At 46.4% G+C, this 26,895-nt stretch overlaps 1 protein-coding gene across 4 annotated transcripts in view; it reads left to right on the top strand.

Moving 5' to 3' along the window:
• The first annotated feature begins 17,519 nt into the window (after positions 1–17,519).
• Positions 17,520–26,895, top strand: part of CAMKK2 (calcium/calmodulin dependent protein kinase kinase 2) — a 143,902-nt gene continuing 134,526 nt past the window's right edge. For 2 of the 4 annotated variants that reach the window (XM_073585968.1, XM_073585965.1), the window contains exon 1: positions 17,520–17,686. The gene's annotated coding sequence lies outside the window, so the exon portion shown is untranslated. Of the gene's footprint in view, positions 17,687–17,781; positions 17,890–26,895 lie in introns of those variants that run through there. The other 2 variants (XM_073585967.1, XM_073585966.1) reach the window with 2 other exon arrangements.

Raw genomic sequence — 26,895 nt, 5'->3', positions numbered from 1 at the left:
GCAAAACGTTTCTCTCGTTTAGGGCAGACAGAAATAATATGCGAGACATCTCCACGGAAAAAACACAGCTTATTACGCCTTCTGAACTCCTGACGTTGCGCCCTAGACAAAACTCTATCACATTGCATAGGTTCAGACATTTGTTCAACAGGTGGCAACACCTCTCGTGCAGTTCTGCGTTCGCGCAAACGCCGATCAACCTGAATGGCTAATGACATAGAATCGTCAAGACCAGAGGGAACAGGAAATCCCACCATAGTATCTTTTACGGTTTCTGACAAACCCTTCCGAAAGAGAGCTGCCAAGGCACCATCATTTCAAGTAGTAAGGACCGCCCACTTTCGGAATTTTTTACAGTACAACTCTGCAGAATCCTGACCCTGGCTCAATGCCAACAGGGCCTTTTCAGCCTGATCAATAGCATTAGGTTCATCACACAACAGCCCTAAGGCTTGAAAAAATGCGTCCACATTAGTTAAAATAGGATCATCAGGTGACAAAGAAAACGCCCAATCCTGAGGATCGCCGCGCAGCAAAGAGATGACAATTTTAACCTGCTGTGCGGAGCTCCCTGATGAGTTAGGCTTCAAGGCAAAAAATAATTTACAATTATTCTTAAAGTTCAAAAATTTAGACCGATCCCCAAAAAACACATCAGGAGTAGGGATCTTTGGTTCAGCAACATGTGAATGAGCAAGATAGGCGGAAATTCCCCGCACTTCAGCAGCGAGCTGCTCCACACGATCAGACAATTGCTTCATCTCCATTGAGAAGAAAAAAATTCCCCCTACGGCCTCAAAGACAGAGGAAAAAATATAAACACACAAAAAAAATTCTGACACTTTTTTTTTTTTTCTTTTTTTACAATTCTTTCCTGCTATAGAGCAGGGGTCCCCAACCGCCGGTCCGCGGCCCAGCACCGGGCCGCAGCAGTGCCCTTGCCGGTCCGCGGACACAAGGGGAGCCAGGGGCGGTCAGTGGCGTAGCGGGGGCTGGGGCGGCGCGCAGCAGTTCTTAGCGGCGTGTGTAGCGGCGGCCAGGGAGCGATCCAAGCAGCTCTGCTGCCTGCAAGAGGGAATAGCAGGAGCGGAGCTGCAAGGACCCGTCCAGCTTCCTGCCCGCCGCCCGCGCTTCCTGTCTCTGACTGACACAGAGAGGAGCGCGGCCGCTGCTGTGTCAGAGCGAGGAAGCGCGGGCGATGCTGCGACAGGTGAGAGGAGAGAGGTGGTGTCTGTGTGTATGTATAATGTGTGTGTGTATATATAATGTGTGTGTGTTGGTCTGTGTTTGTGTAGCCTTGCCCTGGAGGAGATGGGGACATGAGGAGAAGGCCATGAGGGGAGTGATGGAGAGACGGCAGTGATGGGGTGAAGGCAATGATGGGGAGAAGGGAGTGATGGGGTGAAGGCAATGATGGGGAGAAGGGAGTGATGGGGTGAAGGCAATGATGGAGAGACGGCAGTGATGGGGTGAAGGCAATGATGGGGAGAAGGGAGTGATGGGGTGAAGGCAATGATGGGGAGAAGGGAGTGATGGGGTGAAGGCAATGATGGAGAGAAGGGAGTGATGGGGTGAAGGCAATGATGGGGAGAAGGGAGTGATGGGGTGAAGGCAATGATGGGGAGAAGGGAGTGATGGGGTGAAGGCAATGATGGAGAGAAGGGAGTGATGGGGTGAAGGCAATGATGGAGAGACAGCAGTGATGGGGTGAAGGCAATGATGGGGAGAGGGGAGTGATGGGGTGAAGGCAATGATGGGGAGAGGGGAGTGATGGGGTGAAGGCAATGATGGGGAGAAGGGAGTGATGGGGTGAAGGCAATGATGGGGAGAAGGGGGTGATGGGGTGAAGGCAATGATGGGGAGAAGGGGGTGATGGGGTGAAGGCAATGATGGGGAGACAGCAGTGATGGGTGAAGGCAATGATGGGGAGAGGGGAGTGATGGGGTGAAGGCAGTGATGGGGAGAAGGGGGTGATGGGGTGAAGGCAATGATGGGGAGAGGGGAGTGATGGGGTGAAGGCAATGATGGGGAGAGGGGAGTGATGGGGTGAAGGCAATGATGGGGAGAAGGGAGTGATGGGGTGAAGGCAATGATGGGGAGAAGGGAGTGATGGGGTGAAGGCAATGATGGGGAGACGGCAGTGATGGGGTGAAGGCAATGATGGGGAGAAGGGAGTGATGGGGTGAAGGCAATGATGGGGAGACAGCAGTGATGGGGTGAAGGCAATGATGGGGAGAAGGGAGTGATGGGGTGAAGGCAATGATGGGGAGAAGGGGGTGATGGGGTGAAGGCAATGATGGGGAGAGGGGAGTGATGGGGTGAAGGCAATGATGGGGAGACAGCAGTGATGGGGTGAAGGCAATGATGGGGAGACAGCAGTGATGGGGTGAAGGCAATGATGGGGAGAGGGGAGTGATGGGGTGAAGGCAATGATGGGGAGACAGCAGTGATGGGGTGAAGGCAATGATGGGGAGAAGGGAGTGATGGGGTGAAGGCAATGATGGGGAGAAGGGAGTGATGGGGTGAAGGCAATGATGGGGAGACGGCAGTGATGGGGTGAAGGCAATGATGGGGAGAGGGGAGTGATGGGGTGAAGGCAATGATGGGGAGAGGGGAGTGATGGGGTGAAGGCAATGATGGGGAGAAGGGGGTGATGGGGTGAAGGCAATAATGGGGAGACAGCAGTGATGGGGTGAAGGCAATGATGGGGAGAGGGGAGTGATGGGGTGAAGGCAGTGATGGGGAGAAGGGGGTGATGGGGTGAAGGCAATGATGGGGAGAGGGGAGTGATGGGGTGAAGGCAATGATGGGGAGAAGGGGGTGATGGGGTGAAGGCAATGATGGGGAGAGGGGAGTGATGGGGTGAAGGCAATGATGGGGAGAAGGGAGTGATGGGGTGAAGGCAATGATGGGGAGAAGGGGGTGATGGGGTGAAGGCAATGATGGGGAGAGGGGAGTGATGGGGTGAAGGCAATGATGGGGAGACGGCAGTGATGGGGTGAAGGCAATGATGGGGAGAAGGGAGTGATGGGGTGAAGGCAATGATGGGGAGAAGGGGGTGATGGGGTGAAGGCAATGATGGGGAGAGGGGAGTGATGGGGTGAAGGCAATGATGGGGAGACAGCAGTGATGGGGTGAAGGCAATGATGGGGAGAAGGGAGTGATGGGGTGAAGGCAATGATGGGGAGAGGGGAGTGATGGGGTGAAGGCAATGATGGGGAGAGGGGAGTGATGGGGTGAAGGCAATGATGGGGAGAAGGGAGTGATGGGGTGAAGGCAATGATGGGGAGAAGGGAGTGATGGGGTGAAGGCAATGATGGGGAGACGGCAGTGATGGGGTGAAGGCAATGATGGGGAGAAGGGAGTGATGGGGTGAAGGCAATGATGGGGAGACAGCAGTGATGGGGTGAAGGCAATGATGGGGAGAAGGGAGTGATGGGGTGAAGGCAATGATGGGGAGAAGGGGGTGATGGGGTGAAGGCAATGATGGGGAGAGGGGAGTGATGGGGTGAAGGCAATGATGGGGAGACAGCAGTGATGGGGTGAAGGCAATGATGGGGAGACAGCAGTGATGGGGTGAAGGCAATGATGGGGAGAGGGGAGTGATGGGGTGAAGGCAATGATGGGGAGACAGCAGTGATGGGGTGAAGGCAATGATGGGGAGAAGGGAGTGATGGGGTGAAGGCAATGATGGGGAGAAGGGAGTGATGGGGTGAAGGCAATGATGGGGAGACGGCAGTGATGGGGTGAAGGCAATGATGGGGAGAGGGGAGTGATGGGGTGAAGGCAATGATGGGGAGAGGGGAGTGATGGGGTGAAGGCAATGATGGGGAGAAGGGGGTGATGGGGTGAAGGCAATAATGGGGAGACAGCAGTGATGGGGTGAAGGCAATGATGGGGAGAGGGGAGTGATGGGGTGAAGGCAGTGATGGGGAGAAGGGGGTGATGGGGTGAAGGCAATGATGGGGAGAGGGGAGTGATGGGGTGAAGGCAATGATGGGGAGAAGGGGGTGATGGGGTGAAGGCAATGATGGGGAGAGGGGAGTGATGGGGTGAAGGCAATGATGGGGAGAAGGGAGTGATGGGGTGAAGGCAATGATGGGGAGAAGGGGGTGATGGGGTGAAGGCAATGATGGGGAGAGGGGAGTGATGGGGTGAAGGCAATGATGGGGAGACGGCAGTGATGGGGTGAAGGCAATGATGGGGAGAAGGGAGTGATGGGGTGAAGGCAATGATGGGGAGAAGGGGGTGATGGGGTGAAGGCAATGATGGGGAGAGGGGAGTGATGGGGTGAAGGCAATGATGGGGAGACAGCAGTGATGGGGTGAAGGCAATGATGGGGAGAAGGGAGTGATGGGGTGAAGGCAATGATGGGGAGAAGGGGGTGATGGGGTGAAGGCAATGATGGGGAGACAGCAGTGATGGGGTGAAGGCAATGATGGGGAGAGGGGAGTGATGGGGTGAAGGCAATGATGGGGAGAAGGGGGTGATGGGGTGAAGGCAATGATGGGGAGAGGGGAGTGATGGGGTGAAGGCAATGATGGGGAGACGGCAGTGATGGGGTGAAGGCAATGATGGGGAGAGGGGAGTGATGGGGTGAAGGCAATGATGGGGAGACAGCAGTGATGGGGTGAAGGCAATGATGGGGAGACAGCAGTGATGGGGTGAAGGCAATGATGGGGAGAAGGGAGTGATGGGGTGAAGGCAATGATGGGGAGAAGGGAGTGATGGGGTGAAGGCAATGATGGGGAGAGGGGAGTGATGGGGTGAAGGCAATGATGGGGAGACAGCAGTGATGGGGTGAAGGCAATGATGGGGAGACAGCAGTGATGGGGTGAAGGCAATGATGGGGAGAGGGGAGTGATGGGGTGAAGGCAATGATGGGGAGACAGCAGTGATGGGGTGAAGGCAGTGATGGAGAGAAGGCAGTGATGGGGTGAAGGCAATGATGGGGAGAAGGGAATGATGGGGTGAAGGCAATGATGGGGAGACAGCAGTGATGGGGTGAAGGCAATGATGGGGAGAGGGGAGTGATGGGGTGAAGGCAATGATGGGGAGACAGCAGTGATGGGGTGAAGGCAGTGATGGAGAGAAGGCAGTGATGGGGTGAAGGCAATGATGGGGAGAAGGGAATGATGGGGAGAAGGGGGTGATGGGGTGAAGGCAATGATGGGGAGAAGGGGGTGATGGAGCACTTATTCAAAACCTATGGTGAGTTGAGTCACATTATAAATGTTATTTAATTATAAGTATGCACTGCTACACTACAACCGTGTCCATAGCCCCGCCCCCTTATGACTAAAGCCCCGCCCCTGCCACACCTCCATCCCCGCCCTGCCGGGCCATGGAAGAATGGTCTTGCTTGAAACCGGTCCCCGGTGCAAAAAAGGTTGGGGACCACTGCTATAGAGTACCCTAGAATCTGCGGTATGGCTGGTGATTCTGTTATGAATGAGTCACCGAAGGAGGAAAAAACAAAAATACAAGCAAAGTCCAGAAACCGGAGAGGTTGGTAGCTATCGGATTGCAGACCCCTGATCCTATTCACACAAACAACTAACAGTAGCCGTGAGGGGTTCCTACTGTGCCCTAGACCCCTCGTTCACAGCCGGAGAACTAAATAAGCCTAAAGAAAGAAAGGGGAAATCTAAACTGCCCCAGGGCAGACCCCCAAAGGAATAGACAGCCCCTAACATGTATTGTCGGTGAAAAGCAGATGAAAACACAAACACAGACAGAAAGACAGGTTGAGCAAACGATGGGGCCCAACTAACTAAATAGGAAAGGACAGAAAAGCTGCTGGCTGCAATCCGCAAAAATTCTGCCAAAATAATGTCAAACACGTCTGATAGAAAAAAGGCCCTGAAGTCACTAAACTTCAAAATCACTATATCAGCACTCAGGTATATTCTGAAGACTGAGCAAAAGATCAACTTGACCAGAGACAAAAATGGAGCTCAGCCTGTACCAACAAGGGCAGGCAGAACACAACACTAAGTAAACAGACACAATCTCATGGAAAAATAAGAGAGCAAAAACTTAGCTTTCAGAAGACAGGTACTGAACTGGTTTGCAAGAGCTCAGAGCAGAAAGGATCACCAGCAACCCTGCAGGGCATCAGCTGCCTTATATCCACTCAGTGATTCCGGGTGTCCAATCACGCTCCGCCTGTTCAGATGACAGGTTTTTCCCATCCCAATCAATTTCACTACCTCTCTTCACCAGCAGAGGGAGTTCATCAGACATCAACGGTGAAGGGGAAAATGAACTCACAACAGATGACGATTGGACCTCAGGAATCTCAGATTGGATTTAAGACAGCCGACGCCCTACTCTGGTGCTGGTGATTCCTTCTGCTTGTCAGGTCTTGGTTCTCAGCTCTGTTCCAGTCAGCTCAAGCTAAGTTTCTCTGCTAATGTTCACACTTGAATTTGTTGTTCAATTCAGTTTTTTGTGTGGTCAGCCAGCCCCGGCTGGGGCTGTGCTGAATTTCCACTCTTATTTATCTGTATTTGCCAATTTGCTTTTTGTCCCTTATAAGATTGGCCTCTTTTTGCTCTGTCTCAGAATATTTCAGAGTGCTGATATAGTGGGAGAAGTCTAGTGACTTCAGGGTTAATTTTGTTATCAGAAGTGTTGGACATTATTTTGTAGGATTTTGGGCAGATTGCAGACAGTGTCTTTCCTTTCCTCTCCTTTCTAGTTAGTTTGGGCCCCATCGTTTGCTCAGCCTATTTTCCTGCCTGTGTTTGTGTTTTCATCTTGTTTCACCGTCAATACATGTGTGGGGGCTGTCTATTCCTTTGGGGTCTGCTCTTGGGCAGCTAGTTTTCCCCTTTTCTTGCTTTAGGCTTATTTAGTCCTCCGGACGTGACGAGGCACCTAGGTTCAACGTAGGTACGCTCCACGGCTGCTGCTAGTTGTGTGGTTAGGATCAGGGATCTGCAATCTGCAGTTACCAACTTCTCTGTTTTTTCTGGGCTTAGCATGTTTAGGTTTTTTCCTCCTCGGTGACCCATTCATAACAGAATCACCAGCCATATCGCAGATTCTAGGGTACTCAAAAGCAGGAAAAAGTTGTTAAAAAAAAAGTGGCAGAATTTTTTTTTTATATGTATTTTTTCCTCTTTTTCTCTGGGGCCGTAGGAGGATTTTTTTTTCCCTAATGGAGATTAAGCAATTGTCTGATCGTGTGGAGCAACTTGCTGCTGAAGTGCAGGGAATTTCCACCTACCTCATTCAATCACATGCCGCTGAACCCAAGATTCCTACTCCTGATGTGTTTTCTGGGGATCGGTCTAAATTTCTGAATTTTAAGAAAAATTGTAAATTATTTCTTGCCTTGAAGCCTAACTCATTGGGGAGCTCTGCGCAGCAGGTTAACATTGTCATCTCCTTGCTGTGCGGCGATCCCCAGGATTGGGCTTTTTCTCTGACACCTGAAAATCCTGTTCTGACTAATGTGGATGCATTTTTTTAAGCCTTGGGTTTGTTGTATGATGAACCTAATGCTGTTGATCAAGCTGAGAGAACCCTGTTGGCATTAAACCAGGGTCAGGATTCTGCAGAGTTATACTGTCAAAAATTCCGAAAGTGGGCGGTCCTTACTACATGGAATGAGAGTGCTTTGGCAGCTCTCTTTCGGAAGGGTTTATCAGAGACCGTGAAAGATGTTATGGTGGGATTTCCTGTTCCCTCTGGTCTGGATGATTCCATGTCATTAGCCATTCAAGATGATCGGCGTTTACGTGAACGTAAAACTACACGGGAGGCGCTGCCACCTTTTGAACAAACGTCTGAACCTATGCAATGTGATGGGGTTTTGTCTAGGGCGCAACGTCAGGAGTTTAGAAGGCGTAATAAGCTGTGTTTTTTCTGTGGAGATGCCTCTCATACTATTTCTGTCTGCCCTAAACGAGAGAAACGTTTTGCACACACATTTGCTGTGGGCAGTGTACAACCTAAGTTCCTTTTGGCAATTACTCTGATCTGCTCCTTATCCACGTTTTCCACTAAGGCTTTTGTGGATTCAGGAGCAGCGTTGAATCTGATGGATTTAGACTTTGCTAAACGTTGTGGTTTTTCCATGACGCCTCTGCGGACGCCTATTCCTTTGAGGGGTATTGATGCTACTCCTTTGGTGGAGATTAAACCTCAGTTTTGGACCCAGGTGATAATGCGAGTTACCCCAGACCACCAAGAAAATTGTAAATTTTTGGTGCTGCATAATTTGCATGATACTATTGTTCTGGGTTTTCCCTGGTTGCAAACTCATAATCCAGTTTTGGATTGGAAATCTGTGTCTGTGGTGAGTTGGGGTTGTCAGTGTGTTCTTAGGGACGCTGCTGTTTTCTCCACCTCTCCTCAGTCTCATGATATTCCTGATTATCTGGCCGATTTTTCTGATGTATTTAGTGAGAGTATGTCTGCATCTTTGCCTCCTCATAGGAGTTGTGACTGTGCAATTGAGTTGATGCCTGGGTGTAAATTTCCCAAGGGTCGGCTTTTCAACTTATCAGTACCCGAACATGATGCTATGTGATCCTATATTAAGGAGTCGTTGGAGAAGGGTCATATTAGACCATCCTCGTCACAATAAGGTGCTGGGTTTTTTTTTGTGGCCAAGAAAGATGGTTCATTAAGACCATGTATTGATTATCGTTCCCTTAACAAGATGACGGTTAAATATCAGTACCCGTTACCTCTGATGTCTGATTTATTCTCCAGAGTTAAGCGTGCCTGCTGGTTTACTAAGCTTGATTTCAGGGGGCGTATAATCTTATTCGCATCAAGCACTGGGATGAATGGAAGACGGCGTTCAATACTCCGGAGGGACATTTTGAGTACCTGGTGATGCCTTTTGGGCTCACTAATGCCCCGTCTATCTTCCAGTCCTTTATGAATGATATTTTCCGTGACTTTGTGGATAAGTTTTTGATCATCTATCTGGATGATATTTTGATCTTTTCTAGTGATTGGGATTCTCATGTGGAACACGTCCGGACTGTGTTCCGGATTTTGTGGGAGAATTCCCTGTTTGTTAAGGGATCGAAATGCCTCTTTGGTGTACAGAGGATTTCATTTTTGGGATTTATCTTGTCTCCATCGACTATTGAAATGGACCCGGCCAAGGTACAGGCCATTTATGATTGGGTTCAGCCTACTTCTTTGAAGGCCCTCCAGAAGTTTTTGGGTTTTGCTAATTTCTATCGTAAATTTATAGGTAATTTTTCTGGTATTGTCAAACCACTGACTGATCTGACCAAGAAGGGCGCTGATGTGCTAAATTGGTCTACTGAGGCTGTCTCAGCATTTCAGGAGCTTAAGCGGAGATTTACTTCAGCTCCGGTTTTACGGCAACCTGATGTCTCACTTCCATTTCAGGTGGAGGTAGATGCTTCTGAGATTGGTGCAGGAGCTGTTTTGTCCCCCAAAAGACCCTGTGACTTCTAAGGTGAATCCCTGTGCCTTCTTTTCTCGAAAGTTCTCCCCATCTGAACGCAACTATGACGTGGGGAATCGGGAATTGTTGATCGCTGTATAGTACAAGTTATTTTTATATGGTTTCAATCAGTTTAATATAATATACACTGACATGAGGTAGGCAAAAGGTCAGTGAAACTTACTTAAGATAAAGGAATGTAAATTACTGGTCATTTGTTTATCCATCAACAAAGGACCATTGATATTCAAGGCAACTACCTTAATTAGATTGGGTGTGTTAACTTTCCCCATGGATGTTATCTTGTGCTCCGAAGCCCCTCCTCCAGCTCGCTGTATTTCTGCCATGTGGCACACATGAGGCCCCCTCCTCTAGTTTCCTGTATTATATACTGGTTAAAACAGGTATTGAGGGGATATGTTTATAGCCAATGGACAATAGACTTGTGACATCATTCCCCATATTGTGGGGCTGGACACACCTTTTAGCTGGACATTTTAAAAGAACTAGGACACATGTTCTCTCTCTCTTGGCTCCTGGAGGATGACTGGTCGACGTCTATCTGAATAATGTAACGTATGAATAATGCTTGTTTCTGATTAATGCATTTGTATTTATAGTTTTATATTGTTTATTATTTAATCTTATCACTTATTAAGTAAATCAATTTAGTAAATTCGATTCTTGTGTGAGCATTTTCTTATTCATCACAATCCATTGGAACCCTTACAATACAACCGTGAAGTGGGCATTTGAGGAGTGGAGACATTGGTTGGAAGGAGCTAGACATCAAGTTGTGGTCCTCACCGATCACAAGAATTTGATTTATCTGGAGTCGGCCAAACGCTTGAATCCTAGACAGGCTAGATGGGCCTTGTTTTTCACGCGTTTTAATTTTGTGGTCTCTTTTCTTCCAGGCACTAAGAATGTTAAGGCAGACGCCCTTTCTAGGAGTTTCTTTGCCGATTCTCTTAATGTGACTGAGCCTAGTACCATCCTAGGTGAGGGGGTAGTTCTTTCTGCCATTTCGCCCGATTTGAGACGCGCCCTGGAGGAATTTCAGGAGGATAAACCTGAGCGTTGCCCTATGGGAAAATTGTATGTTCCTGACCAGTGGAGAAAGAGAGTGATGTCTGAAATTCATTGCTCCGCACTGGCTGGTCATCCAGGTATTTTTGGTACCAGAGATTTGGTGAGTCGGTCCTTTTGGTGGCCTGCCTTATCTCGTGATGTCAGGAATTTTGTACAGTCCTGTGGGATTTGTTCTCGGTCTAAACCCTGTTCTCATTCTAGTGGGTTGCTGATGTCCCTGCCGGTGCCCAAGAGACCATGGACCCATATATCAATGGATTTTATTTCTGATCTTCCTGTCTCTCAGAGAATGACTGTTATCTGGGTGATTTGTGATAGATTTTCGAAGATGGTCCATCTTGTACCACTCCCAAAGTTGCCATCTTCCGCTGAGTTGGTGCCCTTGTTTTTACAACAGGTGGTTCGGTTACATGGGATTCCTGAGAACATTGTGCCCGACAGAGGAGTTCAGTTTGTTTCCAGATTCTGGAAAGCCTTTTGTTCCAGTCTGGGAATTCAGTTATCCTTCTCCTCCGCGTTTCATCCCCAGACCAATGGACAGACTGAGAGAACAAACCAGACCTTGGAGTCTTATTTAAGATGCTTTATATCTGCTGATCAGGATGATTGGGTCTCATTTTTGCCATTGGCCGAATTCGCGCTGAACAATAGAGCTAGTTCTGCCACTTTGATGTCACCCTTTTCTGTAATTTTGGGTTTCATCCTCGATTCTCTTCAGGGCAAGTGGAATCTTCATCCTGCCCAGGTGTGGACACTGTGGTTGAGAGAATGCAACAGATATGGGACCAAATGGTGGATAAGTTGTCACTCTCTCTCCTGAAAAGGCCCAGCGATTTTCCAACCGGCATAGGACCATTGGTCCCCGGTTTAAAGTGGGTGATATTGTTTGGTTGTCGTCTAAGAATATTCCTATGAAGGTTGCATCTCCAAAATTTAAGCCAAGATTTATTGGACCTTATAAGATTTTGGAGATTCTTAATCCTGTTTCTTTTCGATTGGCTCTTCCAGTTACGTTCAAGATCCATAACATATTTCACAAATCTCTTTTGAAGAGGTTTGTTGAGCCAGTGGTTCCTATGGCAGCACCTCCTGACCCTGTGTTGGTTGAAGGCAATGTGGAATATGAGGTAGAGAAAATATTGGATTCTCGTTTGGTTAGATGGAGACTCCAGTATTTGGACAAGTGGAAGGGTTATGGCCAGGAGGATAATTCTTGGGTCTCTGCCTCTGATATTCATGCCAATAGATTGGTTCGTGCTTTTTACTGTGCCCATCCTGATCGGCCTGGTGGCGTGGATGAGGGTTCGGTGACCCCTCCTCAAGGGGGGTACTGTTGTGAGTTCATTTTCTGGTCTACCAGTTGTGAGTTCTCCTTCCAGGCTCCCTCTGGTGGTAACAGGAGGTAGTGAGGCTGATTTAATCAGTAGAGATCTGCCACCTGATAATGAGGATGACAATTGGATCTCAGGAATCTCAGATTGGATTTAAGACAGCCGATGCCCTTCTCTGGTGCTGGTGATTCCTTCTCCTTGTCAGGTCTTGGTTCTCAGCTCTGTTCCAGTCAGATCAAGCTAAGTTTCTCTGCTAATGTTCACACTTGATTTTGTTGTTCTATTCAGTTTTTTGTGTGGTCAGCCAGCCCCGGCTGGGGCTGTGCTGAATTTGCACTCTTATTTATCTGTATTTGCCAATTTGCTTTTTGTCCCTTATTAGATTGGCCTCTTTTTGCTCTGTCTCAGAATATTTCAGAGTGCTGATATAGTGGGAGAGGTCTAGTGACTTCAGGGTTAATTTTGTTATCAGAAGTGTTGGACATTATTTTGTAGGGTTTTGGGCAGATTGCAGACAGTGTCTTTCCTTTCCTCTCCTTTCTAGTTAGTTTGGGCCCCATCGTTTGCTCAGCCTACTTTCCTGCCTGTGTTTGTGTTTTCATCTTGTTTCACCGTCAATACATGTGTGGGGGCTGTCTATTCCTTTGAGGTCTGCTATGGGGCAGTTAGTTTTCCCCTTTTCTTGCTTTAGGCTTATTTAGTCCTCCGGCTGTGACGAGGCGTCTAGGTTCATCGTAGGTACGCTCCACGGCTGCTGCTAGTTGTGTGGTTAGGATCAGGGATCTGCAATCTGCATAGTTACCAACTTCTCTGGTTTTTCTGGGCTTAGCATGTTTAGGTTTTTTCCTCCTCGGTGACCTATTCATAACAGCCAATGCCTGCACCACCCAGCTCCCTAGCAAGGGATATGTGTAGGGTGTGCTAGGGTGACAGGTATCCTGATCGGCGCCCGATGCGGAACCGGCCTAGGGATCGTTAGGAGTGGAGGGACACTTACTCAGGGGAGTGCAGGAGGTCTCCATGTCCCCGTTCCCTATCGCAGGGCCCACCGTTGTAACTGCTGCCCCTTCTCCAGTGTTTTGCTGTTTCAGTTACACGTGCCGTGTCTTGTTGTCTGTGTTACCGGCCTGTGGGTCGCGTCACACAGGACGGGTCCAAGTGACAGTTGCTAGGGACACACATATCTCATTGAACACATTCTGGCTTCATATCTATGAAACTGTGTTCGCCCTTCCCTCTTGTTATTTTCTTTCATAGGTGGATTCACATTTTTTATTTATTTGTTTGATTTCAGTATGGTTTACCATTATGTCTCCTCATTCTCCACCACTAGATCATCAGGGTTAACGGGTTCTGTGCTGCTACAGCCAGTCCAATTTTTGGCAAGGTTGTCTATGATGCCCATAAAATATTTTTAACAAATTTACTCCAAACACTGGTCAAACACGATCGCGTTGTACCGAGGGTTAAAGGGTTAAAGGGAAGCATCAGCAGGGAGGGGGCTCCCTCCGTGCTTCCCTGAGCCCCCCACCGCAGCGCAATGTGCAGCTCTGCTGCGGGGGGCTCTTTCCCTGCAGGTCCCCGAATCCAAGATGGCGACGGAGACCTTCGGGGGCCTGCAGGGAGCTGGCTTACTCAGTGCCTGCAAAGAGCATGCAAGGAGGAAGCCTTGTGCAGTGCCTGTGACAGATCGCTGATCTGTCACAGTGATCTGTGATGTGACAGATCAGCGATCTGTCACAGGACAGTGATGTCCCACCTGGGACAATGTAATAAAGTTAAAAAAAAAAAAAAAAAGTGTAAAAATAATTTAAAAAAATCGCTAAATAAATTAAAAAAAAAAAATTCCCTAATAAATTCATTTTTTTGAAATAAAAAAAACAAAAACAATAAAAGTACACATTTGGTATCGCCGTGTCCGTAACGACCTGCCCTATAAAACTGTCCCATTAGTTAACCCCTTTAGCAAACCCCTTAAAAAATAAAAATAAAAAATGAAGCAAAAAATAATGATTTATTATCATACCGCCAAACAAAAAGTGCAATAACGCGCGATCAAAAAGACGCATATAAATATGCATGGTACCGCTGAAAACGTCATCTTGTCCCGCAAAAAACGAGCCACCATGCAGCATCATCAGTGAAAAAGTAAAAAAGTTATAGCTCGCAGAATAAAGCGATGCAAAAATAATTATTTTTTATATAAAATTGTTTTCATTGCATAAAAGCGCCAAAACATAAAAAAAGACCTAAATGAGGTATCGCTGTAACCGTACTGACCCAAAGAATAAAAGGGCTTTATCAATTTTACTGCACGCGGAACGGTGTAAACGCACCCCCCAAAAGAAATTCATGAAACGCTGGTTTTTGTTCATTCTGCGTCCCAAAAATCGGAATAAAAGGCGATTAAAAGATGTCACGTGCCCGAACATGATACCAATAAAAGCGTCAACTCGGTGGGTCAAAATACGGAAAAATTATAGCTCTCAATATGTGGTGATGCAAAAAACTATTTTTACAATAAAAAGCGTTATCGCCCCCTTAGTTAGGGAAAAATAATAAAATTAAAAAAATGTATTTATTTCCATTTTCCCATTAGGGTTAGGGTTATGGTAGGGTTAGGGCTAGGGCTGAGATTAGGGTTAGGGGTGTGTTGGGGTTAGGGTTGGAGTTAGAATTGGGGGGTTTCCACTGTTTGGGCACATCAGGTGCTCTCCAAACGCAACATGGCGTCTGATCTCAATTCCAGCCAATTCTGCGTTGAAAAAGTCAAATGGTGCTCCTTCCCTTCCAAGCTCTGCCATGCGCCCAAACAGTGTTTTACCCCCACATATAGGGTATCAGCGTACTCAGGACAAATTGCAAAACAACTTTTGGGGTCCAATTTCTCCTGTTACCCTTAGGAAAATAAAAAATTGGGGGGGAAAAATATCATTTTTGTGGAAAAAAAAATGTTTTTTTTATTTTCACGCCTGGGCGTTATAAACTTCTGTGAAGCACTTGGGGGTTCAAAGTGCTCACCACACATCTAGATAAGTTCCGTGGGGGGTCTAGTTTCCAAAATGGGGTCACTTGTGGGGGGTTTCCACTGTTTAGGTACATCAGGGGCTCTCCAAACGCACATGACACCCGCAGACCATTCCATCAAAGTCTGCATTCCAAGACGTCACTACTTCCCTTCCGAGCCCCGACGTGTGCCCATACAGTAGTTTTCTCCCACATATGAGGTATCAGCGCACTCAGGACAAATTGGACAACAACTTTTGGGGTCCAATTTCTCCTCTTACCCTTGGGAAAATAAAAAATTGGTGACTAAAAGATCATGTTTGTGGAAAAAATACGATTTTTTTATTTTCACGCCCGGGCGTTATAAACTTCTGTGAAGCACTGGGGGGTTCAAAGTGCTCACCACACATCTAGATAAGTTCCTTGGGGGGTCTAGTTTCCAAAATGGTGTAACTTGTGGGGGGTTTCCACTGTTTTGGTACATCAGGGGTTTTCCAATTGCGACATGGTGTCCGATCTCAATTCCAGCCAAAAAAGTCAAATGGCGCTGCTTCCCTTCTGAGCTCTGCCATGAGCCCAAATAGTGGTTTACCTCCGCATATGGGGTATCAGCGTACTCAGGACAAATTGCACAATAACTTTTAGGGTCCTGTTACCCTTGGGAAAATAAAAATTGGGGGTGAAAAGATCATTTTTATGGATAAAATATGATTTTTTAATTGTACCGCTGTATGTTATAAACTTCTGTGAAGCCCTTGTTGGTTCAAAGTTCTCACCACACATCTAGATAAGTTCCTTGGGGGGGTCTAGTTTCCAAAATGGGGTCACTTGTAGGGGGTTTCCACTGTTTAGGTACATCAGGGGCTCTCCAAACGTGACATGGCGTCCGATCTGAATTCTAGCCAATTTTGCATTGAAAAAGTTAAACGGCATTCCTTCCCTTCTGAGCGCTGCCATGCGCCGAAACAGTGGTTCCCCCCCACATATCAGGTATCAGCGTACTCAGGACAAACTGCACAATAACTTTTGCAGTCCAACGTCTCCTGTTACCCTTGGTAAAATAAAAAAAATTGAACCTGAAGTATTTTTTTTGTGAAAAAAAGTTAGATGTTCATTTTTTTTAAATATTCAAAAAATTCCTGTGAAGCACCTGAAGGGTTAATAATCTTCTTGAATGTGGTTTTGAGCACCTTAAGCGGTGCAGTTTTTAGAATGGTGTCACTTTTGGGTAAGTTCTATCATATAGACCCCTCAAAGTGGCTTCAAAGGTGATGTGGTCCGTAAAAATAAAATGGTGTTGCAAAAATGAGAAATCGCTGGTCAACTTTTAACCCTTATAACTTCCTAAGGAAAAAAAATTTGGGTTCCAAAATTGTGCTGATGTAAAGTAAACATGTGGGAAATGTTAGTTATCAAGTTTTTTGCATGCCGTATCTCTGTGATTTAAGGGCATAAAAATTCAAAGTTGGAAAATTGCGAAATTTAAATTTTTTTTGCCAAATTTCCGTTTTTTTCACAAATAAACGCAAGTTATATGAAAGAAATTTTACCACTAACATGAAGTACAATATGTCACGAGAAAACATTGTCAGAATCACCGGGATCCAAGGAAGCGTTCCAGAGTTATTATCTAATAAAGGGACAGTGGTCAGAATTGTAAAAATTGGCCCGGTCATGAACGTGCAAACCACCCTTGGGGGTTAAGGGGTTAACATATTTCACAGCAAAATCCGTATTGGTATGTTTTTTGGTGCATCGGTAAAAATGGGATGAATCTCTGAAAACATTGTTTAAAGCTGTGAAATAGGAGTCAGGAATGCTTCCAGGGGCTTTTGCCATGATGTCCCTGTGTCATTTGAGCAGTGGTTCCATCATTTTCAGACGTTTTTAGACCTTTAAAGGACCCCCAGGGGGATAACGGCAAAAATGCTCGGGTCTCCCATGGACTTACATTGGACTCGTTGTTCTGTCCGGGTACCCGAGTATTCCAATATGCTCGACCCGAGCAACGAGCACCCGAGCATTTTAGTGCTCGCTCATCACTAATCATGACTCAAAAATGAAAAAATAAATAAGAAGAATCGCCTGGAGTTTCAGGGGATAACTTTTCCTCACACTGAAGCATAATAACACTTTCCTAAAATAAGGCAAAGCAGCCGATTTGTCTCCTTAACTACAGCGCCTCCTGTTGACGGCCAATGCTCTAAGTGCACACGTGGATTTTCCTCCTGCGTATCTTTCCGCACAGATTTGAAGAAACCCGCAGGTCAAATGACCTACATGTTTCCTGCGGATTTCTTCCTGTTTTTGTGCGGGTTTCTTGCGGTTTCCCCCTGCGGATTTGGAGAATGGAGCAGGTGGAAAACCGCACAAAAGAAGTGACATGCTGCATATTTTGTACCGCACAAAAAACGCGCGTCTGCACAGCGGTTTTTTTTTTTAAATTGATTTACATTGTACTGTAAATCACTTTGCGGATTCACAGCATTTCTGTGCGGTAAAATCCGCCGCGGATCCGCAGGAAAAATGCATCGTGTGCACATGGCCTTAGGAGCTTTAGGTTACGCAAACCGGCAGCTGAGGAGTTAAGATCATTGCGCTCAGTGAAAACACAGTGATTGGGCCAATCAGAGCGGCTCTTCCATCCGCGCACATCTGGGCCACTCAGCAGCGCGCTATGAGCCGGGGGACGATACAATGGGGGAAGTCCCGAGCAGCCAATCATCGGGCGACTCCCAGGAGCCGCTGCCTGGAACTGCTGCCCTGGCAGGGTGAGATGCTCGGTGTGCCCGGCTGCCAGTCACCAGGGAGGCAGGTAAGAGCAGACGGCCGCGTCCCTCCCGGTATAGCGGTGATGCCCTCGGTTCCCCGGACCGCTTCTTTCTGTGGGCTGTGCCTCTCTGACTTCTCCTCACGTCCAGCTGCATCTTCTTAAAGTGACCGCACACCTTAGCGGAAATTCAGGCAGAGCCGCCTTGTTACATAGTGGACATGTCGGCTAGTGGTCCAGGACTGAGGGTGAGGAATTGGGCAGAGTTCACAGCTGTGATCCAGCTCTGCCATAAGGGCAGAAAGCCCCAATTTCCCCCCGTGTGTGCCATGACGGTGCCGTGCTGCTGTGTTCTCCCGCATGTCTGTGTGTCCCTGACTCCCCTCATGGTTTATGCCAGTGTTCTGAAACCTCCATGCTGCCAGTGCATGCTGAGAGTTGTAGTTCAGCAGCAGAATGCTGCTACTAGTGGGTGGCATCAGTGTGGTCTTCAGTTTCCATTTTGGGGGCATTGGACCCGTTTCATCATCTGTAATGTGGATTTAGACCATTATGCCCCAGCATGGTGACAGACGTGTATGGCGGAGCCTGTCCGCCCACTCCAGGCTGGCACGCCGGGTACCGCTGGTTGCTAGGAGCCCGTAGCATGCTGGAGGTGGGTGCCACTGATGGTGTTAGGGGGTCCTGCCTGCTGCGGGAATCGGTGGTGTCCGGGAGGGGGAGTCACCGGAAAGGCGCTATAATAGGAGTGGGAAACGCAGAAATAGATCCAGATCGGAAAAATCCTTCCTGAAGCTGTGGGAACTGTCTGCCAACGGGGTCTGTATATCTTCTGCTGGCAAAACGAGATAAGGGTGGTATGGAGAACTTGTAGTTTGTCGCAGACCTAGGATGTAACACGGGGTTAACCCTCTAAACTGCAGAAACGCTGTAGTGTTTTCTAATAAAATAATGTTATCTCCCCCCGCTGTTTATAGATGGGGGCTTCATAGTTGTGTGCCGGCTAATGTCCTGGCCGGGGCTGTTCTGGACAGTGTCGGGACGTTCTCTCTGGGTTGTAATAATTTCCCTTCTCCAAACTTTATGAGGATGTTTGCTTTAGATTGGGGCTATACAGCGACATGTCACGCCACCAAAAATATTTGTGCAGCTTTCCCGGGACTTGCTTTCGCGCTACTGTTTCAGAGCTGAGATTTTGCTGTAAAAAGCAGCCGTATTTCAGGCAAGCTGCAGTCATACGTGCCTTGCATTGACGTCTGTGGCGCGTGAGTCACGAAAAACTTGCGTCAGAAAGTCATAAATACTTGCGACTTTGTAGCAACACTGATCTCAGGTATCACTTTGTAGCCTTAGCCATAAAGGGGTTGTCTGGCCTTTAGGCTACAAGTCTGCAGTTACTCTATGTGACTTGAAGACTTGTGAATCATCACATTGCGCACTGTGAGGATTCTCCTGTGCTGGTGCCAATAGCGGATGGTCATATGACCATAAGTGTGCGATTTGCATACTCTTGGCCACATTCCAACTAGAGATGTCTGACCTTTCTCAATGCACTTTTATTGAGCGAAGCTGAGCACGTCTAGTCGGCATGTAACTGCAAGTAGGCAAATCACTTATTTGCGATCACCTCCAGAGAATCCTCACAGCATGCAGTGTGCTCGATGTGAGTAGTCACATGGAGTGACTACAAACTTGTTGCCTAAGGCCGGACAACCCCTTTAAAGATGAATTATGTATGTAATTGACATCAGTAATCCAAATTGCATAATCTACTATATAATCGTCTAATTCTGTAGACTGTCTGTAACGGAAATCCCGTGTCGGCGGCCGTGACCAATCAGCGACAGGCGTAGTCTGGCTGCGAATTGGCGTGGAATTCGAACTACGCACGCCACCGCTACCGTCGGGAGATCTGCGGCGCTAGCCGCTGATCTCCCGACGGTTCCCCGATGAAACCTGAAAGATAAGAAAAAAGAGTTAGATTATACTCACCCTGGCATTTGGTCCAGTCCGATGGGTGTCACCGTCCCCTCCGGCGCCTCCCATCTTCATACATACTGCAGTGCGGAGGCGTAGGACCTCTGACCTTTCCCGGCGTCTGTGCACTGCATTATTCTGCTCTGCCCTCAACAGGGCAGATAAAGTACGCGTGCACAGGAGCCGAGGGAGAAGCAAGGAGGAGGACATCATCGTATGACGATGGGAGGCGCCGTACCATACCGCGACGCCCACCGCACCCGCTACCCGGTGAGTATAATCTAACGTGTTTTTTCTTATCTTTCAGGTTTCATTGGGGGCTTATCTACAGCATTACAGAATGCTGTAGATAAGCCCCTGATGGCGGTGGCCCCAGCTTATGGGGCAAAAATGGGGTGACAGATTACATACATATTCTAGAATACCCAATGCGTTAGAATCGGGCCACCATCTAGTTTTTAATAACTCTCTACCAGTGTTTACAGAGCTGTCACTGGTTACATCCTGCCACAGCTCTCTTGGCAGGGAGAGCTTGCCCATATGCATTCCCTTTATTATATGGCTTACAATACCAAGGACCTGTACTAGAGACGTTCTGTAAGTGCAGGGTGGGCACTTGCCCTACAGCAAAGAACTTTACTAGCAGTGCTGCTTCTCCGCCATCTGTTCTGTGCTGTTGCGCTGCTAAGAGGATACAGTCCTGAGCAGAACGCTGCACACACAACCTACATGGATAAAAATGGAGAAACTGAAATGAGAGACTGAAAGTAATCAGAGGGAAGAAGGGTTGTGAATCTAAGGGTACGTGCACACGCTGCGGATTTGTCAGCGCGGATTTTGAAACCGCGGAAAAATCCGCACTGTCTGCACTGCGGTTTCCATTTCCCATAGGATATTATGGTACTGTACACCGCAGCAGAAACTGCTGCAGATCTGCAGGACCAAAACAGCTGCAGATCCGCAGCAGCATCCGCAGCGTGTGCACACACCCTGGGTCTCCTGACACAAACCCGACAGCCTCATAACCATGGTCCTGATCACTTTTTGGGGATTTTCCCTATAAACTTTAATTTAAAAAAAGTGATTATTGAAAACCTACTTTTTGACATTTTTTTTTAAATAAAGCAATATAAGATATTAACCCTTCCTTAAATGCTTTAATGGTTTTTCACACTTTCCAATGTTTTCTCCAAAATCCAGCCACGTTAAAATATTAAGTCTTTTTACTTTGTGGCCCCTGGGTGCCACCTCCTCACTACCGACTCCTTGCAGCCCCTACATGGTTTTCACTGAAGATAATCTGAAAGTGAATTACGTGTCCCCCTTTCTAAAGTGAAAAAACTCCACTTCCCATGAGCCATCTTAGGCCTGTTTCACACATCAGTTTTTTGTGTCAGTTAAAATGCGCCAAAATGGCGGAAAGCGGATCCGGTATTAACTGCTGTGAACGGATGGCGCCGGACCGTTTTTTTTACGGATCTGCCGAATGAAGAATTTTAACCCCTTTCTGCCATCCGACGTACTATCCCGTCCACGGTACCCGGGCCCGTATGACCGGGGACGGGTTAGTACGTCGGCGCGATCAGCGGCGCCCACGTGGTGAGCGCCGCTGATCGCGGCCGGGTGTCAGCTGATTATCACAGCTGACACCCGGCACAATGTGTCAGGGGCGGTCACGGACCGCCCCCGACACGTTAACCCCTTGCACACCGCGATCAAACACGATCGCGGTGTACCGGGGGTTAAAGGGAAGCATCGGCAGGGAGGGGGCTCCCTCCGTGCTTCCCTGAGCCCCCCACGGCAGCGCAATGTGCAGCGCTGCTGCGGGGGACTCCTTTCCTCCAGGCCCCCGAATCCAAGATGGCGACGGGGGCCTTCGGGGGCCTGCGGAAGCTGGCTTCCTCAGTGCCTGCAAAGCGCAGGCATGAGGAAGTCTGCAGAACTGCCTGTGTCAGATCGCTGATCTGTCACAGTGATCTGTGATGTGACAGATCAGCGATCTGTCACAGGACAGTGATGTCCCACCTGGGACTATTTAATAAAGTAAAAAAAAAAATAAAAGTGTAAAAATAATTTAAAAAAAAATCGCCAAATAAATGAGAAAAAAAAAAAAATATTCCCCAAAAAATCCATTTTTTGGAAATAATAAAAAAAAACAATAAAAGTACACATATTAGGTATCGCCGCGTCCGTAACGATCCGCCCTATAAAACTGTCCCATTAGTTAACCCCTTTAGCGAACCCCTTAAAAAATAAAAAACGAAGCAAAAAATGATTTATCATACCGCCAAACAAAAAGTGTAATAACGCGCGATCAAAAAGACGCATATAAATATCCATGGTACCGCTGAAAACGTCATCTTGTCCCGCAAAAAACGAGCCGCCACACAGCATCATCAGCGAAAAAAAAAAAAAGTTATAGCTCGCTGAATAAAGCGATGCAAAAATAATTATTTTTTTATATAAAATAGTTTTCATTGCATAAAACCGACAAAAACATAAAAAAAAGACCTAAATGAGGTATCGCTGTAACCGTACTGACCCGAAGAATAAAACCGCTTTATCAATTTTACCGCACGTGGAACGGTGTAAACGCACCCCCCCAAAAGAAATTCATGAAACGCTGGTTTTTGTTCATTCTGCGTCCCAAAAATCGGAATAAAAAGCGATCAAAAAATTTCACGTGCCCGAAAATGGTACCAATAAAAACGTCAACTCGTCCCGCAAAAAATAAGACCTCACATGACTCGGTGGGTCAAAATACGAAAAAATTATAGCTCTCAATATGTGGTGATGCAAAAACTATTTTTACAATAAAAAGCGTCTTTTAGCGTGCGACAGCCGCCAAACATAAAAACCGCCATAAATAGTAAATCAAACCCCCCGTTATCACCCCCTTAGTTAGGGAAAAATAATAAAATAAAAAAAAATGTATTTATTTCCATTTTTCCATTAGGGCTAGGGTTAGGGTTAGGGTTAGGGCTAGGGTTAGGGTTAGGGCTAGGGTTAGGGGCGTGTTGGGGTTCGGGTTGGAGTTAGAATTGGGGGTTTCCACTGTTTGGGCACATCAGGGGCTCTCCAAATGCAACATGTCTGATCTCAATTCCAGCCAATTCTGAGTTGAAAAAGTCAAATGGTGCTCCTTCCCTTCCAAGCTCTGCTATGCGCCCAAACAGTGTTTTACCCCCACATGTAGGGTATCAGCCTACTCAGGACAAATTGCAAAACAATTTTTGGGGTCCAATTTCTCCTGTTACCCTTAGGAAAATAAAAAATTGGGGGCAAAAATATCATTTTTGTGGAAAAAAATGATTTTTTTATTTTCACGTCCGAGTGTTATAAACTTCTGTGAAGCACTTGGGGGTTCAAAGTGCTCACCACACATCTAGATAAGTTCCGTGGGGGGTCTAGTGTCCAAAATGGGGTCACTTGTGGGGAGTTTCAATAGTTTAGGTACATCAGGGGCTCTCCAAACGCACATGACACCCGCAGACCATTCCATCAAAGTCTGCATTCCAAAACGTCACTGCTTCCCTTCCGAGCCCCGACGTGTGCCCATACAGTAGTTTTCTCCCACATATGGGGCGTCAGCGTACTCAGGACAAATTGGACAACAACTTTTGGGGTCCAATTTCTCCTGTTACCCTTGGGAAAATAAAAAAATTGGGGACTAATTGATCATGTTTGTGGAAAAAATACGATTTTTTTATTTTCATGCCCGGGCATTATAAACTTCTGTGAAGCCCTTGGGGGTTCAAAGTGCTCACCTCACATCTAGATAAGTTCCTTAGTGGGTCTAGTTTTCAAAATGGGGTCATTTGTGGGGGGTTTCCACTGTTAAGGTACATTAGGGGCTCTCCAAAGGCAACATGACACCCGCAGACCATTCCATCAAAGTCTGCATTCCAAAACGTCACTACTTCCCTTCCGAGCCCCGACGTGTGCCCATACAGTAGTTTTCTCCCACATATGGGGTATCAGCATACTCAGGACAAATTGGACAACAACTTTTGGGGTCCAATTTCTCCTGGTACCCTTGGGAAGATAAAAAAATGGTGACTAAAAGATCAGGTTTGTGGAAAAAATACGAATTTTTTATTTTCACGCCTGGGTGTTATAAACTTCTGTGAAGCACTGGGGGGGTCAAAGTGCTCACCACACATCTAGATAAGTTCCTTAGGGGGTCTAGTTTCCAAAATGGTGTCATTTGTGGGGGGTTTCCACTGTTTTGGTACATCAGGGGTTTTCCAAACGCGACATGGTGTCCGATCTCAATTCCAGCCAAAAACGTCAAATGGAGCTGCTTCCCTTCCGAGCTCTGCCATGCGCCCAAATAGTGGTTTACCCCCACATGTGGGGTATCAGCGTACTCAGGACAAATTGCACAATAACTTTTAGGGTCCTGTTACCCTTGGGAAAATAAAAATTGGGGTGAAAAGATCATTTTTGTGGAAAAAATATGATTTTTTAATTGTACCGCTGTACGTTATAAACTTCTGTAAAGCCCTTGTGGGTTCAAAGTTCTCACCACATATCTAGATAAGTTCCTTGGGGGGTCTAGTTTCCAAAATGGGGTCACTTGTAGGGGGTTTCCACTGTTTAGGTACATCAGGGACTATCCAAACGTGACATGGCGTCCAATCTGAATTCCAGCCAATTTTGCATTGAAAAAGTCAAACGGCGCTCCTTCCATTCTGAGCTCTGCCATGCGCCAAAACAGTCGTTCCCCCCCCACATATCAGGTATCTGCGTACTCAAGACAAATTGAACAATAACTTTTGCAGTTCAATTTCTCCTGTTACCCTTGGTAAAATAAAAAAAATTGAACCTGAAGTATTTTTTTTATGAAAAAAAGTTAGATGTTCATTTTTTTTTTAAATATTCAAAAAAATTCCTGTGACGCACCTAAAGGGTTAATAAACTTCTTGAATGTGGTTTTGAGCACCTTAAGGGGTGCAGTTTTTAGAATGGTGTCACTTTTGGGTATTTTCTATCATATAGACCCCTCAAAGTGGCTTCAAATGTGATGTGGTCCTAAGAATAAAATGGTGTTGTAAAAATGAGAAATCGCTGGTCAACTTTTAACTATTATAACTTCCTAACAAAAAAAAATTTTGGTTCCAAAATTGTGCTGATGTAAAGTAAACATGTGGGAAATGTTAGTTATCAAGTTTTTTGGGTGCCGTATCTCTGTGATTTAAGGGCATAAAAATTCACATTTGGAAAATTGCGAAATTTTCAAAATTTTCGCCAAATTTCCGTTTTTCTCACAAATAAACGCAAGTTATTTGAATGAAATTTTACCACTAACATGAAGTACAATATGTCACGAGAAAACAATGTCAGAATCACCGGGATCCATGGAAGCGTTCCAGAGTTATGACCTCATAAAGGTACAGTGGTCAGAATTGTAAAAATTGGCCCGGTGAACGTGCAAACCACCCTTGGGGGTGAAGGGGTTAAAGGAACCGCTGCCCGAGAGAGAGAATTTTTTCTGTCCGCCAGAAATGATTTCAGGGTTAAATTTCTGCCTGACTTCATTCCTCCGGGCATGCGCACTATAAAAGTGCGGATCCTGCAGCACAAAAAATGTTACATGGTCCGTCCAGGCTTCTCGGCGGACGCAAAAAAATTGACGGATTCGCAAAAAAACGGATCCAACGGATGGCCATCCGTCAAGATCCGCTGGTAATGCAAGTCAATGGGGAAAAAACGGATCCGCCAAAAAAAATGGCGGATCCGTTTTTTTGCAGAAACGGTGGATTTTGACTGATGGTCAGAAATGGAAGTGTGAAACAGGCCTTACAAAGACAGTGAGAGCGATTCATTTAACCCCTTCATGACCAAGCCTATTTTGATCTTAATGACCTGGCCATTTTTTGCAATTCTGACCAGTGTCCCGTTATGAGGTAATAACTCAGGAACGCATCCTAGCGATTCTGAGATTGTTTTTTTTCGTGACATATTGGGCTTCATGTTATTGGTAAATTTAGGTCGATAATTTTTGCGTTTATTTGTGAAAAAATCAGAAATTTGGCAAAAATGTTGAAAATTTCGCAATTTTCAAATTTTGAATTTTTATTCTGTTAAACCAGAGAGTTATGTGACACAAAATAGTTACTAAATAACATTTCCCACATGTCTACTTTACATCAGCACAATTTTGGAAACAATTTTTTTTTTTTTTTTTTTTTTGTTAGGAAGTTATAAGGGTTAAAAGTTGACCAGTGATTTCTCATTTTCCCAGCAAAATTTACAAAACCATTTATTTATGGGTCTATATGGCAGAAAATACCCAAAAGTGACACCATTCTAAAAACTGCACCCCTCAAGCTACTCAAAACTACATTCTAGAAGATTAACCCTTCAGGTGCTTCACAGGAACTAAAGCAACGTGGAAGGAAAAAAATGGACATTTTAATTTTTCTAACAAAAAATTTTCTTTAGCATCATTTTTTTTTCATTTTCACATGGACAACAGGATAAAATGGATCCTAAAATTTGTTGGGCAATTTCTCCTGAGTACACCGATGCCTCATATGTGGTCATAAACCACTGTTTGGGTGCACGACAGGGCTCAGAAGGGAAGGAGTAGTGAGCACTTTGAACCCCCAAGTGCTTTACAAAAGTTTATAATGCAGAGCAGTGAAAATAATTTTTTTTTTCCTCCTTATTTTATTTTTTATTTTCACATGGCTAACCGGAGAAATTGGACCACAAAAGTTGTTGTCCAGTTTGTCCTGAGTACGCTGGTGCCCCATATGTGGGGGGGGGACCACTGTTTGGGCGCACGGCAGGGCTCAGAAGGGAAGGAGCGCCATTTGACTTTTTGGAGCTAATTTTCATTTCAATCATTAGCGGACACCATGTCGTGTTTGGAGAGCCCCTGTGTGCCTAAACATTGGAGCTCCCCACAAATGACCCCATTTTGGAAACTAGACCCCCCCCAAGGAACTTATCTAGATGCATAGTGAGCACTTTGAACCCCCAGGTGCTTCACAGAAGTTTATAACGCAGAGCCGTGAAAATAAAAAATATTTTTTTTCCTAAAAAAATATTTTTTAGTCCGCAATTTTTTATTTTCACAAGGGTAACAGGAGAAATTGGACCCCAAAAGTTGTTGTACAGTTTGTCCTGAGTACGCTGGTACCCCATATGTGGGGGATGACCACTGTATGAGCACACATCGGGGCTCGGAAGGGAGGTAGTGACATTTTAAAATTCTGACTTTGATGGAATGGTCTGCGGTCATGTTACATTTGCAGAGCCCCTGATGT

This window comes from Dendrobates tinctorius, unplaced genomic scaffold, assembly GCF_039654945.1.
Source record: "Dendrobates tinctorius isolate UK_male_01 unplaced genomic scaffold, ASM3965494v1 ptg000090l, whole genome shotgun sequence".
NCBI classification, from domain to species: Eukaryota; Metazoa; Chordata; class Amphibia; order Anura; family Dendrobatidae; genus Dendrobates; species Dendrobates tinctorius.
Note: the sequence above shows the minus strand (reverse complement) of the source record. Positions and strands in the feature narration are given on the sequence as shown.